Source organism: Miscanthus floridulus, chromosome 11 (genome assembly GCF_019320115.1).
Source record: "Miscanthus floridulus cultivar M001 chromosome 11, ASM1932011v1, whole genome shotgun sequence".
NCBI classification, from domain to species: Eukaryota; Viridiplantae; Streptophyta; class Magnoliopsida; order Poales; family Poaceae; genus Miscanthus; species Miscanthus floridulus.
The window spans coordinates 88,738,742-88,746,128 of NC_089590.1; the positions used below are offsets into that span (position 1 = coordinate 88,738,742).

A 7,387-nucleotide genomic window follows, 5' to 3' on the forward strand; every position below is an offset into this window, starting at 1 on the left:
TAGCCAGCAAACAGTATTTTTCTCTCACAACAAATTAGCCAACAATACTTTTAACCATAGCTTATCGAACAAACAAACAGGACATAGGGCGCTAGGCCTAGGCAGGCAACTTGTCGCTGCAGCGCAAGTCGGGCCAGCACACCTATTCACTTTCACATGCCTAGAGCAAAGCATGATGCTGATGATGCGAGTCCATGTGTGTTTTTTTTGAACTTGAGTCCATGTGGTTTAAACCGTGGAACTCGGGATTACAGCGGGGATTTCCTTTGGTGGAGTCCGACTCTACGACGACGCGAGGAAGATGGATGGGAGGTTGACGGCTGGGGCCTCCTGGCAGCAAGACAGGGTGTGGGGTCAGTTTGGCAGAGGCAGAGAGGGATAGGAGAGCTGGCACTCCACTACGGTGTACTAGGCCGCGCTATCGGGCCGGCCTGGTCGGCTTGTGGGGCTTGCGCGCGAAGAAGAAGGGAGGAGTGGGCTGAGGCCTGCTAGGCTGCAGTAGAGAAGGGATGGGTTGGGCGCTACTAGGCCCATGCGCGCCTGCTAGGCCACAAGCTAATAGAGAGTGGGAGAGGAACACTAAGGTTTCTCTTTTAACCAAAAAGCTAAAAACAAAACTGAATTCAAGCCAGAGTTTAATCCTCCTGAAATTAGTCATCACAAAAACTCAATGCAGCAGCATGCAATACATAAATAAACATGTTTCTAATCTTATAGTTTATTTTATTTATTTTTTTAAATTATTTTCCTTATGTTTAATGCACACAAAAATACATAAACAAATAAATATAACCTAGTTTCTGACATTGGATTTTTAGGGTGTTACATTTAGGAACCAAATAAAAATCTTAGTTTCATATATAATAAGCTTACATACGTCACAACCACATGCAAAAATTCACTTGTTGCAAATTGTTGTATTCACTTGTACTAAAAGTTCCATTTTTCTATAACAATTTTCAAGCGGAGTTTGCGGAAGAACGTTATCTAACGGGCCTCTAGCGCCGTGAGGCTCATGTCATTCACGGATAATACCCTATCATCGGCAGCATTTTCAGGTCTGGGATCCCTACGTGCAAAATACACATGTTGTATTGGTATTAGGAGTGTAGTGGTTCTGTTCTCCAGCAGGAACACAACTGCTGACATTAGTGGCCTACAGTTTGGACTGTCTTGAACACACAAAAGTCCTATATGGATGCATCATGAAACTTCATCGAGAGGACAATTCTCTTTAACGGATGAGTCCACCAAATCTTCTATCTTGTCATCCTTCCATAGGTTCCATGCCTGAACATATATGAAATCTTTTATCAGGTAATATAATTCAGTGAGTATATAGTAGATGCTGGATTAGGTGCATCCACCAATACTTACATAGACTATAAGGTTAGGAAAATCCATCATATGGTTTGGTGAACTCATCTTGATTCCACTCACAATTTCCAACAGTAGAACACCAAAGCTGTAGGTGTCTGACTTGACTGAAAATGCACCTTCCATTGCATATTCAGGTGACATATAGCCACTGTGTAAGGATTCACCAGTTATTTAGGTAAGCAGGCTCTAAACAAGTGTCAGCAATGTAAATTCCATCTAAAGAATTGGTAGGGGCATGAATTACTTAGTATGTCCCAACAACTCGGTTTTGTATTTGCTTGATGCTGGTCGCCATTGAATATCCTAGCCATGCCAAAATCTGATATCTTAGGGCTCATCTCTTTATCTAACAAAATGTTGCTTGCTTTGAGATCTCTATGGATTATAGTTAATCTAGAGTCCTGATGCAAATACATAATCCCTCGTGCTATCCCTTTGATTATTTTGAACCTTGTTGGCCACTGAAGCATTGATTTTCTTGCAGAATCTGATAAGAACAGGACATGAGGCATATCACAAGGCAATAAATGTTGTTATTTATTTATTGGGTTTGACCAACAGTATTAAAATTTTGAAAGTGAATATACTGAAGAGAAAGTAATCCAAGCTTTTGTTGGGCACATATTCATAAACCAACGTCTTCTCGTCTTCATGAATACAACAACCAAGAAGCCTAACTAGGTTCTTGTGTTGCAACTTTGCAATCAAGACTACTTCATTTCTAAACTCTTCGGCACCTTGCCCAGAACTCTTGCTAAGTCTCTTGACAGCTACTTCATTGGTACCTTCCAACGGTCCCTACATGATCACATAATTCAGAATGAGAATTTTATTTTCAGTAATGTAAATTTTAAGGCGAAACTTTTCACTTTAGAGTACCTTGTATACTTTGCCAAAACCTCCTTTCCCAATCATATTGCAATGAGAGAAATTGTCTGTTGCTGTGACAATGTTTTCAAAGCTAATAAATGGGAACTCTATGTTCTTGCCCCCCGATTCATCTGTAGAACTCAAACATTCTAGCATTGTTCTGTTCTGGACTCTCTTCTTTCGCAGTTTGCCTGTAGTGGTAGAAACATCAATGGATCCCCTTTTGTTCCTTGAACATCTGCACATTGACAGTGCTTTCTGAAAATGAGTGCTCTTTTTTTTTTCATACCTCTGCTTTTACATGTCCAGACAAGGGCTGCGAGTGTGAGTAGCAGCAGACATGCTATGTTTGGGAGTAAAATTTTCAGCAAAGTGCTCTTCTTATGAACTGTACAAGAAAAGTATCCTGTTAGAAGTTAATGCATCAAGTGTAGCTTGCAATTGTATGACTTTACTGCAAAGTGTTCCATGACTGATCTTTGAATAATGTCCCTCTAATAAAGACAGACCTATGAATATTCAAGAACCTAATTACCAGTTAAACAATTACAGATGTTACTGATTGGACTTTTCATCTCATGGCGTTCAGTCAGGTTGACTGCTCATACGTAGTTTGCTGTTGCAAACATCAAAAGTGAATGGTTGTTGTTAAACGTGTTCTTCTTTCTTTTTTGCTGCTGCTTTTAGGTGGTGTCAAAACTCAAAACCAGCACAAAGAGATATGCTATGGTGGTGTGATGGCTTATTTGATGCCAAATCAAGTTAAGTTTCAAAGTCCATCTAGAGCTTGCACAAATTTGAACTAAATCCTTTTAACTGTTTTTGAACAATCTCGGATCTTACAAACAAGCCTTAGAGAGTGGCGACGGCATTGTTACATTGAAGTATTGAACACAAATGTTATTCCTGGGAAAGGAGGATGAGGTGTTAGGAATGTGCGTACCAGGAGATTGGCCAAGACGGATGTACATTAAGTTGTCTAAAAAGCTGGCCTTCTCCATGTCGATGAGATCATCAGTCCAGACCAAGCACCTCGACGTGTCACCCGTAGTACCAAGGTTGGCATAGGAGTATGCCACACACGAGCAGTTTAGAGTACACTCGGCTGCACACTGATCGAAGCTTCTATTCCTAATGTGAAAGAACTTGTCAGGAACCTTCATATTAGGCATGGCGATGAAATAGTCTTTATTTCCACATTTTAGCGCTTCCTTTCTCCGGCCTCCTCTAGAGAAATTGAGACTGTCCAGGAGCTCAAACCCATGGCACCGGCAGGTTGGGACTGCCTCTGTGTGGTTGCAATAGCCGAACGGACCACAAGAAGCATAGAGCTCGCAGTCAGTATCAGGACGCTCAGAAATGACTGCCCATGACGACGTGGTGCTGTTCCAAATCAGGAGACCCGCCTTGCCTGTGTATTCAAAAGAAATGCGTACGTAGGGTGAGCCAGAGACTGTGTACGTATAGTATAACTCGTCCCCTGTGTTGATCATCTCTTGGTACATGACGATGGAGATACCATTGCTCTGGTATGAGCCACCAGACACCGCATTATCAGTAAAAAGAGAGAAACGGAAATACGGCAAAGTCCCCTTCCAACCGCGTGACCGCCATGTCCCTCCACCCCCGGACTCCAAGCCATGGCGCCGCCGCGATGACGACAACGACGACGTTCGACGTGGACGCCGCGAAGGCTGTGGTGACAACTGGGCATCCAGTCTGTTCCAGAGTCTCCCTCGTGACCCGGGCCAGGCAAGGGACAGGGAGCGCTCCGAATCGCGTCACAGACGGCGGGACAAGTCGTTGGCACCCGACGGTCGACGCCGGAACATTCAACGTTCGTCATCGCCAGGACCTGATGGCATCGAGGGCCAAGGGCGCCTCAACTCACCCTCGCCATCACGACGTGCGCGTTCCGACTCGGGCACGGGGCGCACGCAGCCCACTCCGACGGACCCGGCTCATCCCCACCATCCAGCCAGCATGGACGCGGGGGTCCCCCTGTCCCTGGGGTCGGCGGGGAGGACAACGACGCCCCCCCGGTCCAGGAGCCTGCTTTCGGGAGCGAGCAGACAGGCCCAACCCAGGAAGCGGCGACCCCTCTCGGGGCACTTCCGGATTCATCGAGCGGTCGTCGCGGGCGCACCCGGGAACATCAGAGCGGGCAACGCGGCAGCGGAAGAGACAACGATAGCAGATTTCCACCACCAGTTTCGTGCCTGGCTCCACTGTTCGACTCTGCATTTGCTTCCCCTGAGCCCCCATTGCTTCACAGACACAGGCTGGAAACACCTGCCGATGGCCAGGAACACGGTGAGCCGGTGCTGCCTCTAGCCGGTGCGCCTGCAACGCCAAGTCCCTCCCCCCACACCGGCCACAACCAGGGAGTGCCTAGGGTCTGCTCGGCGCGACACAGAAGATTTCGCCCAGGATGCGTCTACGCTAGACGCCATCCACGCAGGCAGAGCGCGCCGCAGAACGCACCGGCGGCCCAGCCGGTGCAGCAGGAAGCGACGGCGACCTTCGTTGACCAGATCACGCAGCCGACGCCGGCACCGCTGCTCCAAGCCCCTCGGCATCGACCTAGGCCAGCACGGAAGGGGAAAAAGACCTCAGCACCGCGACTTCGTCGTGGCCCCGAGGAGACGCACACGCAAAGGCTCGCCAAGTGCTCATGAAGAAGCTCGGCGTCACGGAGGAGGAAGGAGACTCGACGGATGACATGCTGCTTAACTACTTCATGTTAGTGTCTTTAGATCATCTAGGTGTAGATCAGAGGATGATATCTTTATCAATTGAATTAAATATATCTAGAGCTTATTTCGGGAGAAGGAGATAGAGAGAGGGAGATGTAGGAGCATCTGACCGTCGAAGGGGTTGGAGGAGCTTCCTGCCATCGTTGGTTCATCGGTGAAGCTCTGCGCATGTGCAGCGACGGTCGGTGTAGGTGACGAAAGGGTGTCGGTGAAGAGGTTGGTGGTGGCAAAGGAAGTGACGCTTCCCGCCGCTAGCAGTGCCTCCCTCTCAATCGGACTAGGGTTAGACGGTGGGGTTGTGGCGACGGCAGTGAACCTCGTATCGCGAGCCATTTGCCACACCTCCTCTATATAGGCACTGTGCGATGAGGGCCCACCAACCACTAGATGGCTGAGCGTCCCCGATCAGGGCACGATCAAGGGGTCCGTCTCGACCGTTGGGTCAAGACGGATGAGATCAATTCTAACATTCTCCCCCTTATCTCAACTCATACTTTAACTTTAAACTTTGACTTTAATCCCTTTCACTTTTATTTGTTCCATCACAGATTAGTGCATAAAGCATGCTTCGTCACGGTCAATCGCCGATAGACTTAACAGCTATAATACACGTCTCTGTTCTGAAACAGATTCTTTAACTTTGGGCCCTTTATTATCCGAAAATCATATGCTATACCATAAACCCATGTCGACTGTGTGTTCTCTAAACACACTGGGTGGTAAGCCTTTTGTACGCGGATCCGCAAGCACTTGCTTGTTACTTTTATGTTCAATACTTTTAGTATGATTTCGGACTTTCTCCTTCACAACGTATAACTTTAACGTCAATGTGTTTGGCAACACACTTGACCCGTTGTTATAGGAGTGAACTACTTAAATGGTTATTGCTGTTGTATACCATTATCAATTCCGGATGTAAGTTCTTTTAACCATTTCGCCTGTCCTTTAAGCCTTATGACAAGCTAGGTATGCATCATTCATGACACCATAACTGTTTTTTTTAGCTTTTCCACAATAAAACTCCAACTGCGAGTGTTTGCTACTATGTGGGTTTCACTAAACATCTCGCCAAAATTTAACATTTGTACCCATAACTATTTGAGAGTACTTATTCTTTCTTACTCATCATGAGGCCTATAAATCTTTGCACAATTGCAAAACATTCTCAACTCCATTCCAGTGATCTATATCTGGACTGGACTTCTGCCAAAACATCTTAGATACATGAACTATGTCAGGGTAAGTTCTTACTTATAAGCATTCATTAAGCTTCCAATAGCTGAAGTATATAGGACGTCCTTTTGATCGATCTCACATTGGTTCTTGGAACATTGGAAGCTCCCAAAACTATTACCCTTTACTATAAGAGCAGGCGCAAGTTTACTCACATATATACTTTATTTCTTTAGAATCTTCTCTAAGTACACACTTGAGATAGTTCTAATACCTCTTTTCCTTTTGTCTCGGTAAGTTCCAATTTCTAGAACGAATGATGCTTTACCAAGATTATTCTCATTGAAACTTGAGGACAAGAACTGTTTCTTCTCCAACAGTAGATTAACACAACTACTAGCGAGTAAGGTGCTACCCACATGCAGGATTAGGAAAATAAATTTCCCATGTTTAAACTTCGCATAAATGCAATTGTCCTCTACGTTCTCTTTAAAACCCAAACTTTCTTATTGTACTGTCAAACTTCAAGTACCAATGTCTTGAAGCTTGCTTTAATCCATAAATGGATTTCTTTAGACAACATCCCTTATATTCTTTTCCTTCCACGATAAAACCTTTTGAGTTGTGCCATGTAAACTTTTCCACACAAATCCCCGTTGAGGAATGTGTCTTTACATCCTTCTAATATAACTCTAAATCATAATGTGCTACTAACGCCATTATGATTCTAAAAGAATCCTTATATTCTCATTATAATCTATTTCTTCTCTTTGTGTAAATCATTTCGCCACAAGTGGCGCTTTATAGCTTCACATATTTCCTTTGGAGTCACATTTGTCTTGCAGACCCATTACAGCCTACTGTTTTGGCTCCATTAGCAATTTCTTCTAAGTCCCAAACATCATTGGTATTTATCGATTTCATTTCATCTTCCTTTGCTTTTTGCCATTTAGACGAGTGAACGCCTCTCATGGCTTTTTCCAACGAGGTGGAATCACTCTCTATTTAAATTTCTTTCTTAACTTTTACTTCTTAGTCACTAGAAATATCTGATTTTCTTATTCTTTGAGACCTATTGGGGCCTCGTGGCACTTCTTTCATATGGGGCTATTGTTGCTCTTCATTGCCAAAGGGCAATTGTTCTATAGCCACCTGTATCACTAGATCCTTATTTACTTATTCATCTTCTTTAAGAGCTAACATCAGGT

General features: G+C 44.8%; 1 pseudogene; it reads right to left on the bottom strand.

The window, feature by feature from the left end:
* Positions 1-987: 987 nt before the first annotated feature.
* Positions 988-3,864, bottom strand: LOC136492401 (G-type lectin S-receptor-like serine/threonine-protein kinase B120; annotated as a pseudogene).
* Positions 3,865-7,387: the final 3,523 nt, after the last annotated feature.